We start from the raw sequence: 12,944 nt of genomic DNA on the forward strand, positions 1-12,944 counted from the left end.
CATGGGTGGAGGCTTGCCAGGCCATCTATTAGGCAGCCTCCTCTGCCTGGGTCAACTGGGTCAAGAGCTCTGGCTTGGCGGTAGGAGACTGGCGGCAGGCGAGCTCCCTCCTACCCGCGCTTCAGACCATCCGGTGGAGCGCGGGTCCGCTGCTCTACCTCGGCGTTTACCTTTCTGCCACGCATCCCTCTCTGCCGGAGAACTGGGAAAATTTAGAGGGTGGGGTGATAGAGTGGCTCCGGAAATGAACGGAACTACTCTGATGTCTCTCCCTTTGTGGGAGAACGCTGGTGCTTAATCAACTAGTCCTGTCCAGGCTCTGATACCGGCTCAACACCCTGGTCCCAGCCCCGGGTTTCCTGACCAACCTCCGGACATCGATTCTGGGGTTCTTTTGGTCAGGAATGCACTGGGCCCCTGTAGGGGTTCTTCATCTAACCCTGAAGGAAGGAGGACAGGGCCTGAAGTGTCTGCACACTCAGGTCTGCGTCTTCCGCCTCCAGGCCCTACAGAGGCTCCTTTATAGTGCAGGCAGTTCGGTGTGGAGCATACTGGCGCACGCCATCCTGCGCCGCATCCGAGGGCTCCGATATGACCGGCAGCTTTTTTATCTCTGTCCGCGAGGTCTTCCGCGAGACCTCTCTGGGCTGCCGGTCTTCTACCAGGACCTCCTCTGGACTTGGAAAGGGTTTTTAACAATCAGGTCTGTGGCAGCCACCAAGGGGGCAGATCTCCTCGCGGAGCCCCTGCTACACAACCCCCAGCTCCGTGTGTTGGTGGCGGAGTCCCGCTCGGTGCACCAGAGCTTGATCCTGGCAGAAGTCACGAGAGTCAGAGACCTTCTGGACTATGACCAGGGAGACTGGCTGGATCCCCTGGTGCTCGCTCGGCACATGAGGCTCTCCAGACCGCCTTGCCGCCCGCTGCTAGAGCTTACCTCGATCGGGTCCTGCTCGAGGGCACGCCCCGCCCACCCTCTACCCCCTGCCCCGTAGACCCAATCGACCCTCTCACCCCTTTATGGCGAGCTGGCTGCATGAACTGCAGCCGGTATGCTTCCAAACCTCGCCAAGGAAACATCTATAGACGCTCGTGCTCCACACCTTTCATGCCCTCACCCTAGTGTCCCGCCCCGACAAAAAGTGGTGAGACCTTCTGCCACCTTTGGAGGGTGAGCAGCCCCAGTGGGCCAGCCTATATTCCACCTTGGTTCCGAAGCCCGTCAGAGACATCAGTTGGCAGCTCCTTCACGGAGCTGTGAGCACGGGTACATACTTGGCGCGGTTCAGCCCCATCCCAGATACTTGTCCCTTTTGCGGTGTGAGGGAAACCCTGGCGCACGTATATTTGGAGTGCGCCAGGCTGCAGCCCCTGTTTCGGCTCCTCACAAATCTTCTATTATGTTTTTGGTTGCATTTTTCCCCTCACCTTTTTATTTATGTACTCCCCATCCGTGGCCTCATAAAGTCGCGGGATTTCCTAGTTAACCTCCTCCTGGCCCTGGCTAAAACCGCCATCTATAAAACCAGAGAGAGAAGGTTGGCCGATGGAGTTTCCTGTGACTGTGGGGCCGTTTTCCGATCCTCGGTCCATTCACGTATCGGGGCGGAGTTTCTCTGGGCGGCGTCCATCGACTCCCTTGATGCTTTTGAGGAGCGGTGGGCGCTGTCTGAAGCTCTCTGCTCGGTGTCACCGTCCGGCTCCCTTTGTTTTGACCCTTTAATTGGGGGGAGAGAGTAAGGGACCCCAGCCCCAGCCATTGCTGCTGCGGACACCACCACCTTAGAGGGGTCCTTTTACATGTGGGTGCACGTGCCCCCCCTCCCCCGGGTTGTCCACCCCACAGCCTGCCCCTTTTGTTGGGTGCTTTCAGAGGAGGAATTGTTGGTGACACGTGGGCGTGGCGCCAGGTAACTCGAGGGGGTGGCAGACCTTGAAAGTCGATGAAGCCCCCTCTCTCTGGACCACCAGGTAACTTGGAAGGGTGGAAGACCACAAGAGTTGAGGAAGCCCCCTGCTCTGGGCTCAGGCAAGCTTGAACACTTCCCTCCCCTGAAGCTAATGAGAAAACAATTGTGATTGGTTGCTGTGTTACACATTGCATATGCTGTTGTTTTGTTTTGTAAGTGTGTTATGCAAATAAAAAAACACCTTTTTTGCTTAAAAAAAATTACTCTCCTATAGCCATCTGGTCCGACCCTGTCACAACACACACCCAGAAACACACACACAGAGAATCATACACACAGATAATCACACGCACACACAGACTCACGCACACACACACACAGAATCCCCTACAGAATCACACACATCCAGAGACTCATACACACACATACCCAGAATCACACACACACACACACACAGAGAATCATACACACACACAGAATTACACACAGAGACTCACACGCACACACACACAGACTCACATACACACCCAGAATCACACAGACTCACACACAGGCTCATGCACTGCCCCCCCCCCCCCAGAATCACTCCCCACCCCCCAGAATCTCACAAACACACACACACACACACACACAATCAAAGATGCAAAGTCAACAATCAAATGGACACAGATGCATGGACTCGGCCACAACCAACACAGTAGCTGCATCTCTCCTGTTGTGCTGGGTGCTGGGTTTCCATGGTAACCCCTCTCTGACTCCAGGTTTTCAAAAGTGAATATTTCCATTTCCATCAAAATAACATTTCTGCCGTGAGTCATCATGCCTCCTCCCCAGCATGGCCAGCTAATGGGCCCAGTGCTGGGCGGAGCCACAGGAGCTATCCCCACAGGAAGCCCGTGCCAGTCCCTTTGGGAGCAGCTCTGGCCTCACACCCATAGGATGGCTATGCTGCTGAGATGGGCTAGCAAAGTGTTCAACGATCCTCTCCCCTCCCATACTGGGCTGTGCCACCCCATGGCCCCTGCCCCCCAGGGGCTGTGCTGCCTCATGGCCCCTCCCTTTCCTTCCCCCACCAGGCTTTGTGGACCCTTGGCCCTTTTCCTTTCACTTCCTCCAAGGCTGCATAGCCTCTCAATCTCTCTCCATCTCGTTGCTTCACTCCCTATTATGTAGCCTGCTCCATGCCTGTTTGTCTGTCCTTCCCTTTCTCTCCTTGTTCATCTATAGTAGTTGTTCTCAGCCTTTCCAGACTACTGGACCCCTTTCAGTCTGATTTCTTTTGCATACTCCAAGTTTCACCTCACTTAAAAACTACTTGCTTATAAAATCAGACATAAAAATACAAAAGTGTCACAGCCACTAGTACTGACAAATTGCTGACTTTCTCATTTTGTCTGTATGAAATTTTAGTTTGTACTGACTTTGCTAGTGCTTTTTATGTAGCCTGTTGTAAAACTAGGCAAATATCTAGATGAGTTGAATACCTCCTGGAAGACCTCTGCATACCCCAGCTTCCTGGGCTGATGACCCAGAGATCAGTAAGCAACACCCAAAGGTGGACAGCAGTGATGTATTATGGACTGTGTCTTCTCAGCCCCAAAGTGAGTAGAAGATCTCAGGGAAGCCGTGTCCACACTGTGTCCTGGGGGAGAATCAGAGAATCATAGAAGATTAGGGTTGGAAGGGACCTCAGGAGGTCATCTAGTCCAACCCCCTGCTCAAAGCAGGACCAACCCCCGGCTGGGTCCAGAGACTGGGGAGGGAGGCAGAGCTGAGCAAGAACATGCCTGTGCACCCAGCAGCAGCACTTTTGGTTCCATCACCTTGTCCCCAAGCTTGGCAGCAGCATTTCCAGCCAGGCCCAGTGTGTGCCTCCAAGTGTATGTGGCCCATGTGGGAAACCTGGCACAGACAGTGCCATTCATCTTTCAGCACACAAAAACATAACCAAACGATATTCATTTGACAACTAATCTCTACATTTAACTGAATTTTCTAGGTGGAATAAATCTCAGAGCCTTTATAAATGGTGTCACTGTGTAAAGAATGTGCAGCAGGCACCTCATGTCAAGTAAATCCTGCCCAGCTCTAGGAAGGCTGAAGAGGCTTCCGTATTTCACACCTGCAGTGGAAACCAGCCGGAGATTTATGCAGTTCAATTGCTAAACCACTGCACTTTACAAAGCCTCTATGTCCGTTGGGCCATAAATGGCACCTTCCCCTCAGCCCTGCAGCTCCAGCCCCTCAGCCAAATAGCAGACAGGGTGTCCTAGCCTCACCAGTAAGGCCCGGGGAGTTATGCAGCAAGCTGGGCCTAAACTGCCAATTGCTAAGGCCCCTGGATTCTGCAGCTTCTGGATGGGCAAGAAGGTATTATGCAATGGTTCCATTTACATGCAACACTGAAAGTTTGGATTGAATTAAATCTGGATTAACTATCTCACTCCATACATCCCACTGCAAGCCCCCATATTTTCAGTTTTCAGTGTGCCACTTTTCTATTGACAACACCTAACCACACTGTAGTGGCTGTTAGGGAAGCTGGAGCTTGTGGTCACTGGCTAGGGGCCAGTTGAGACTTTTGGCACCTGGGGAGGCATCAGAAGCAACTGGCACTGTTGATAAGCACAGTAGCTGATGTTGCTATAACAGTCAGCAGTGGAATACAGTAGTTAACTGTGCTGACATTTAATCAGCCATCTGCAGGTTTCAGAATTAACATGCTCAAAGCTATTGTTTCAGGCTCTCTGCAGCCTCAGGCAAGCATCACCATATCACATATACACAGGTCACATTTTCAGGGGTTTCATCATAATTATAAGAGGCAGAAGCATTTTTAAGAACTGAAAGCTCAGACTGGAGTAGAATTCTGCATCAAGGGCTGGCTTCTCTGGCAGCTGCCCAGGCTGAAACCACAGAACAGACAAAACTTGCTGATTAATTCTATCCTTGCAGGCTTGTCCTGCTCCTCTTCAAAAGCTGAGATGCAAGAAATGTGCATGGATCTTTTGTGTAATGGGATAGTTAGTTATTATTATTATTGTTCTTACGATTATTTATCATTGGTATGGCCATAGCACCTAGAAGCCCAAGTCATGGACCAGAGCCCCATTGTGCCAAGCGCTGCACAAACACAGGACAAAGACACTCCCCTGCCCCAAACAACTTACAATCTAAGTAGAAGACAATGAGACAACATTGGTCAGCAGCCAAACCACTGTAGCATCACAGCCAAAGAGAGTTCTGAGCAGGGATGTGGAGGTAGTTTTGTGGCTGTTTGCAGGGAGCGCCTGTGTTGAAGTGGGGATTTTCTTAGTGTTTTGCCTGAGTGCTGTATGTGTCTCAATTTCCCCTGTGTGCTGCGTGTTTAACGAGGCGGTGGGTGAGGGTGTCTGTTGTTGCAGAGGACATGGTGTGACCTCGCCTAGCAGTTGGGAGCCTGGACAATGGCCTGGAGATTGAGTACCCTAGCAACTGGTGGCCGGGAGGCCCATCCCAGCTTGGAAGTCAGCCAGTTCTGACCAATGGGGGGACAAAGGTCTGAGAAGAGAGGACCCCAGTAACCTGACCAGTCAGTTTCAGCCAGTGGGGGAACAAAGGACCGAAGAGAGAGGGCCCAAGTGATTTGTTTGCCCAGGAGAGAAGATGAAGAATGGAGGAGGAGCTGTTGGGGAAGGTGATGGTCATCTGGAAGAAGCGGGGCTTCTGGACTGGAGACAAAGAGCAGCCTGAGCCCACTTGGACGGGGGATAGATCCAGATGAACTGGGCTGCAACTTAGGCTGTCCATAGGCCTCTGAAATGGTCTGAAATGCCCCGAGCAGGCAGTGCTTGAATTGCAGGAAATGGGGGTGCCAGTGTCTCCAATGTATTCTTTACAGGTGTGGGGAACAGATATTACAGCTGGCCTGTAAGTCCCTTGCTCACAGCCCAGTGATTTTACTGAGGCTGCTCCCATGTGTCGGAGTCTGCAGGACCTGACCCTTAGGGCTTGTCTATCTTTAAAATGCTACAAGTGGCACAGCAGCACCACTGGGTGCCCCAGGGTAGTTCTCTGTAGGTCATCCACCTTCCCAAGAGGTGATAGCTAGGGCAACAGAAGAATTCTGTCTACAGGGGACTTAGGTCGGCTGCTGAGGGGGTGGATTTTTCACACCTGTCATAAATATAAAGGGAAGGGTAAACACCTTTAAAATCCCTCCTGGTCAGAGGAAAAACCCTGTCACCTGTAAAGGGTTAAAAAGCTAGGATAACCTCGCTGGCACCTGACCAAAATGACCAAGGAGGAGACAAGATACTTTCAAAAGCTGGAAGGGGGGGGGAAACAAAGGCTCTCTCTGTCTGTCTGTGTGATGCTTTTGCCAGGAACAGAAAGGAATGGAGTCTTAGAACTTAGTAAGTAATCTGGCTAGATATGCGTTAGATTCTGTTTGTTTAAATGGCTGAGAAAATAAGCTGTGCTGAATGGAATGGATATTCCTGTTTTTGTGTCTTTTTGTAACTTAAGGTTTTGCCAAGAGGGATTCTCTATGTTTTGAATCTAATTACCCTGTAAGGTATTTACCATCCTGATTTTACAGAAGTGATTCTTTTACTTTTTCTTCTTTTAAGAAGCTGATTGCTTTTTTCATTGTTCTTAAGATCCAAGGGTTTGGGTCTGTGTTCACCTATGTAAATTGGTGAGGATTTTTATCAAGCCTTCCCCAGGAAAGGGGGTGTAGGGTTTGGGGAGGATTTTGGAGGGAAAGACGTTTCCAAGCAGGCTCTTTCCCGGTTATATATCTGTTAGACGTTTGGTGGTGGCAGTGATAAAAGTCCAAGGGAAAACGGAAAATAGTTTTTACCTTGGGGAAGTTTTAACCTAAGCTGGTAAAAATAAGCTTAGGAGGTTTTCATGCAGGTCCCCACATCTGTACCCTAGAGTTCAGAGTGAGGAAGGAACCTTGACAACACCCTTGAGTGATGTAGCTGAGTCCACTTAATTGTTTAGTGTAGACCTGGCCTTAGTCAGCATATGATAGCATACACCTTGGTAAAACAAGCAATAGCAGAGCTGTGGAGCTGAAGGACACCCCCTGGACCTTTTTCAAATGCAGCCCCTGATTTGTGATTGATATCAATCTGTGAGAAGAAGGTTTTCTATTCCATAAATGCCCCCTCTGTCATGTCAGTTTTACCCTGTACACTGGGAGTATTATCTCAATTCCTCCATCCACTCCAGAGGCAGCTCTGCCAATGCACCTCAGCCCTGGCCCAGAACACCTCTCCTGTGCTTCCTGCTCCAGACTTGGGACCTCCCAGAGCTTTGCCGATGCACCTGAGTCCTGACCACACACCCCAATATGAATGGACTATAAAGTGGATAGAAAGCTGGCTAGATCGTCGAGCTCAGCGGGTAGTGATCAATGTCTCTATGTCTAGTTGGCAGCAGAGTGCCCCAAGGGTCGGTCCTGGGGCCAGTTTTGTTCAATATCTTCATTAATGATCTGGAGGATGGCATGGATTGCGCTCTCAGCCAGTTTGCAGATGACACTAAACTGGGAGGAGTGGTAGATACGCTGGAGGGTAGAGATAGGATACAGAGGGACCTAGACAAATTGGAGGATTGGGCCAAAAGAAATCAGATGAGGTTCAACAAGGATAAGTGCAGAGTCCTGCACTTAGGATGGACGAATCCCATGCACTCCCACAGACTAGGGACCGAATGGCTAAGCAGCAGTTCTGCAGAAAAGGACCTAGGGGGTTGCAGTGGACGAGAAGCTGGATATGAGTCAACAGTGTGCCCTTGTTGCCAAGAAGGCTAACGGCATTTTGGGCTATATAAGTAGGAGCATTGCCAGCAGATCGAGGTACGTGATCATTCCCCTCTTCAGCATTGGTGAGGACTCATCTGGAGTATTGTGTCCAGTTTTGGGCCCCACACTCCAGGAAGGATGTGGAAAATTGGAAAGAGTCCAGCGGAGGCTGGAGCACATGACTTATGAGGAGAGGCTGAGGGAACTGGGATTATTTAGTCTGCAGAAGAGAAGAATGAGGGGGGATTTGATAGCTGCTTTCAACTACCTGAGAGGTGGTTCCAAAGAGGATGGATCTAGACTGTTCTCAGTGGTAGCAGATGACAGAACAAGGAGTAATGGTCTCAAGTTGCAGTGGGGGAGGTTTAGGTTGGATATTAGGAAAACTTTTTGACTAGGAGGGTGGTGAAGCACTGGAATGGGTTACCTAGGGAGGTGGTGGATTCTCCTTCCTTAGAGGTTTTTAAGGTCAGGCTTGACAAATCTCTGGCTGGGATGATTTAGTTGGGGATTGGTCCTGCTTTGAGCTGGGGTTGGACTAGATGACTTCATGAGGTCTCTTCCAACCCTGAGATTCTATTATTCTATGATTCTATTGCAGTCCCTGGACCAACACAGCTCTGCCAATGCACCTCAGCTCCCCACAGCTCTGCTGGCGCAGCTCAGTCTCATTGGCAGCACCCTTTGTTCTTCCAGTCTTAGTCATCTCATTGACAGGCTGCCAATCCTGCTGAGCTGCCTTGGCTAACTATCCCCTAAGATCTGGAACCCAGGTCCTCAGAGGAGAATATTGAGGGCTCTAACTCTCTCTAGCTCCTCACATCCAGTTTATGTCTAAAACTTGCCAATTCTTTCTGCATAATGTCTCTAAGGTACTTTCCTATCCATCCAGATGGTGAAAACCATCAGCTCAGCCTTCATCCTCTCGTGTCTCATGCTTCTCTCTGGCCTTGACAAATGCCATCCTGCCCCACTCCAAGCAGTGCAGAATGCTGCTGCCAAGGTCCTTTCCCTAGCTTGTTGCTTTGACCATGTCACCCCTCTCTGTGAAACCCTTCCCTGCCTCCTCCTGCTCTACTGCATCAAACACGAACTGCATGTGTTCCCCTAATGGTCAATCCCCACCCTCCTTCTCCCATTCACTAGTGAGCTGTCAGTGCCCCCCTCCGATCAGCCCATCATGCCAGCCTGCATCACCCACTTACGTTTCAGAGAAGCCCCTTTGGGCTTCCTCCCCTGCTGCCCCTCAGCCTGGGAGAGGATGGCATGGACTCACAGGCCCCGTGTTCTCAGCTCCCTATGGTCCTGGGAGGAACCCCCTTCAGTGTGACAGCCTTTCTCCTTGGAATCACAATCTCTTGAGTGTTAAGCCCTGTGCTCCAGTGCCTTCTGAAACCGCACTTCTCTGAGCCTTCAGCACACCTGTCTCTCACCATGGGCCCCCTCAGGGAGTCCACTTGCTCTGGACCCCCGGGGAGTCCACACCAAGAGGGAACAATACAACCCGCTCTCTAGCCTGCAGAGGCTGTCAGCCGGCTCTCCCAGCACTCTCCCAGCACTCCTGGTAATCCACCTCCATGAGGGGAATAGCTGCAAGCACTGGGAGCACAGCTCCCAGCGCTCAGGGCCCGTCCACACTAGCGCTTTAAAGTGCTCGAACTTGCTGTGCTCAGGGGTGTGATTTTTCACACCCCTGAGCCAGCAAGTTAGAGCGATATAAAATGTAAGTGTAGACAAGCTCTGAATCAGTGTTGCCAGTTCTTAGTCTTTGCAGCAAGGACCTAGCTCGTGAAATCAAAAGAATGAACGAGAATCTCAGCGTTCTTTTGTTAAAAAAAGTAAGTTTCTAGCTCTTGTGGTTGTAGAGTAAAGATTGAAAATGTGGAGTGGAGTGGGACCTAACCCCTCAGAAAGCAGAAGGCAAAGAAGAGTGCCCTGGGGCAGGGGTTGAAACCTGGCTGAAGCTAGTGGGTGTGAGCATGACAGGTGCCTTCATTCAGGGGAAATGCAAGAAGCAGGTAAGATCCATATGGAGACAGCTGAGACAATAGGAGCCAAAACACTGGTCACAGGCAAGGCGGGTCAGGAGCTGAGCTGTGTGACAGAGGGTTTCATGGGGAGTGGGAGAGGGGGAGGCTGAATGCAAACACAGAGGGCTGGGTGTTGCTTTGGTGGAGCTGTATGAGGTGTGAGAGCAGACACAGCTGAAACACCACAGAAGCAGGCAGCGAAGGTAGCAGGAAGCCAAGGACAGCCAAAGAGACCCCGAGAGAAAGTAAAGAGAGAGCTTTTGGGCAGAGTGCTATCAGGAAAAAGAGGCTTGGATTTCTGATCAAGGAAACTCTCCTGTTGGTTGATTTCTGCAGTGTTCAGGGAAACAGCACTTTGTACAGAAACAGACTTGCACCAAGGAAATGCCTGGCTCCAGCATCCATTTCTCCTCCTAATGGAAATGACCAAGCAAGGCCACAAAGACCAGCTAACCACTCTGGCCAAAGAGATATCTACAACACTAATTCTTTTTAAAAATCTCATGATTTGGGGGGCCTGACTCATGATTTCTCAGTGGTAGGGATTGTCCATTCTGGACTTTCTACCTAGGACTGGGACTGTCCGTTGCCCCAGCTGTTGGCCATCTACCCCTCAGCTCCAGCAAAGGCTTTTCCATGACAATTCCTGTTCTTACAGGCCCTGGGGCTGCATGGTCTGAAGTGTACAGGGCGCAGGGGTGGCAGGGGACTGCTGCCCAGCAGAGGTGTTGCTCCCAGTGTGGGTGGGGCTGGGTGAGGAGGCTGATACAATGGTTGTTCCCTTCTGCATAGGGCTAGGCCAGGTTTCTTATAATGATCCCTCAGGATGTGTCTGTCTCACAGAAACAGGGCAAATCTTGAGGCAAGTGCCCACTGGCAGAGCCCAGGGGCCTGGCCCTCCTTCCATCCAAAAGGAGAAACCACTGAGGCAGAGAAAGGGCCACTAAATGTGCTGCATTGCTTCTGATGACCCTTAGCCAGGCTGGGATACTCCCTGCAACCCTGTGCCAAGCTCGGCTGCTCCCACAACCCTGTGCCAGGCTGGGCTGCTCCCGTGACCTTGTGCCAGGCTGGCTGCTCCCCGTGACCCTGCCAGGCTGGGCTGCTCCCCATCACACTGTGTCAGGCTGGCTTCTCCCCATGACCCTGTGCCAGGCTGGGCTGCTCCACATGACCCTACCATGCTGGGATGCTCCTGCAACCCTGTGCCAGGCTGGGATGCTCCCCGCGACCCTGTGCCAAGCTCAGCTGCTCCCACAACCTTGTGCCAGGCTGGGCTACTTCCCGTAACCCTGTGCCAGGCTGGGCTGCTCCTCATGACCCTGTGCCAGGCCCAGCTGCTCCTCATGACCCTGTGCCATGCTGGGATGCTCCCCATGACCCTGTGCCAGGCTTGGTTGCTCCCGCTACCCTGTGCCAAGCTCAGCTGCTCCCACAACCTTGTGCCAGGCTGGGCTACTCCCCGTGACCCTGTGCCAAGCTCAGCTGCTCCCCATGACCCTGTGCCAGGCTAGGCTGCTTCCCATGCCCCTACCATGCTGGGATGCTCCCCGCGACCCTGTGCCAGGCTCGGTTGCTCCCGCAACCCTGTGCCAAGCTCAGCGGCTCCTGCAACCCTGTGCCAGGCTGAGCTGCTCCCCGTGACCCTACAAGGCTGGACTGCTCCCCATGACCCTCTGCCAAGCTGGGCTGCTCCCCGTGACTGTGCCAGGCTGGGCTGCTCCAGTGACCTTGCCAGGCTGGGCTGCTCCCCGTGACTGTGCCAGGCTGGGCTGCTCCAGTGACCTTGCCAGGCAGGGCTGCTTCCTGGGACACTGTTCCAGGCTGGGCAGCTGCCTGTCACCCTGTCAGGGCCATGAGCCACCACCATTGCTCCTACTGAGAGAAGCCTTTGTTTCCCTTGTTCCTGAAGGTCAGTTTTTCTCCTCAGGCTGCAGGCACTGGTCCCCTGCCCCCGCCAGGCCTGGCCAGGGAGATCCTGCTTCCTAAGTTCTCTTGGGAATCATTGAGCTCCCAGGCTTTGGAAATGGCTCCTCCGCTGCTCCTGGGAGCGGGGTGGCCCAACCTCATGGCACGTGTTTGTTACAGGGGGAGCAAGGTCTCAGGACCTGAGCAGGAGCAGAGCATTTATAAGGATTTATCTGCCCAGTGGGAGCAGGAGGAGGGAGCTCGACTTGCTTCAATCATGGCTGGATTTAGCCCGTTACCTGGCTCTGTTCCCTCAGCCCCCAGGCCCTTAGCAGAGACACATGGAGCCAGCAGCACAGCCCACTTGCCTGAACCCAGGGCTCCTGCAGAGAGGAGAAGCCTATAGTTGCCCCTGCCCTTGTCTCGTGACTCCCTCAGGGCGCTGGAGGGGAGGGCAGGGCAGGGCAGGGCAGAAGAGCTGGCTTGAGGATCTGGGCTGTGCTGAGGTGATGCAGCGAGAGGAACCTCCTTTAGCCAGCCCTGGACTCCCTCGGCTGCTCGGCACTCGCCAGAGCTGCCTGGCAGGAGCTGTGCAGCTGGGAAAGGACCAGGCTGAGATCGTTAGTGGCTCCTATTTGTGCTGCTGTCTTGCTTCCTTCCTGAAAGCAATCCCCAACACCCCCCATGTCCATAGAATCATAGAATCATAGAATATCAGGGTTGGAAGGGACCTCAGGAGGTCATCTAGTCCAACCCCCTACTCAAAGCAGGACCAATCCCCAACTAAATCATCCCAGCCAGAGCTCTGTCAAGCCTGACTTTAAAAACCTCTAAGGAAGGAGATTCTACCACCTCCCTAGGTAACGCATTCCAGTGTTTCACCACCCTCCTAGTGAAAAAGTTTTTCCTAATATCCAACCTAAATCTCCCCCACTGCAACTTGAGACCGTTACTCCTTGTCCTGTCCTCTTCTACCACTGAGAATAGTCTAGAACCATCCTCTTTGGAACCACCTCTCAGGTAGTTGAAAGCAGCTATCAAATCCCCCCTCATTCTTCTCTTCTGCAGACTAAACAATCCCAGTTCCCTCAGCCTCTCCTCATAACTCATGTGTTTCAGACCCCTAATCATTTTTGTTGCCCTTCGCTGGACTCTCTCCAATTTATCCACATCCTTCTTGTAGTGCGGGGCCCAAAACTGGACACAGTACTCCAGATGAGGCCTCACCAATGTCGAATAGAGGGGAACGATCACATCCCTCGATCTGCTGGCAATGCCCCTACTTATACATCCCAAAATGCC

This window comes from Lepidochelys kempii, chromosome 8, assembly GCF_965140285.1.
Source record: "Lepidochelys kempii isolate rLepKem1 chromosome 8, rLepKem1.hap1, whole genome shotgun sequence".
Classification (NCBI taxonomy): Eukaryota; Metazoa; Chordata; order Testudines; family Cheloniidae; genus Lepidochelys; species Lepidochelys kempii.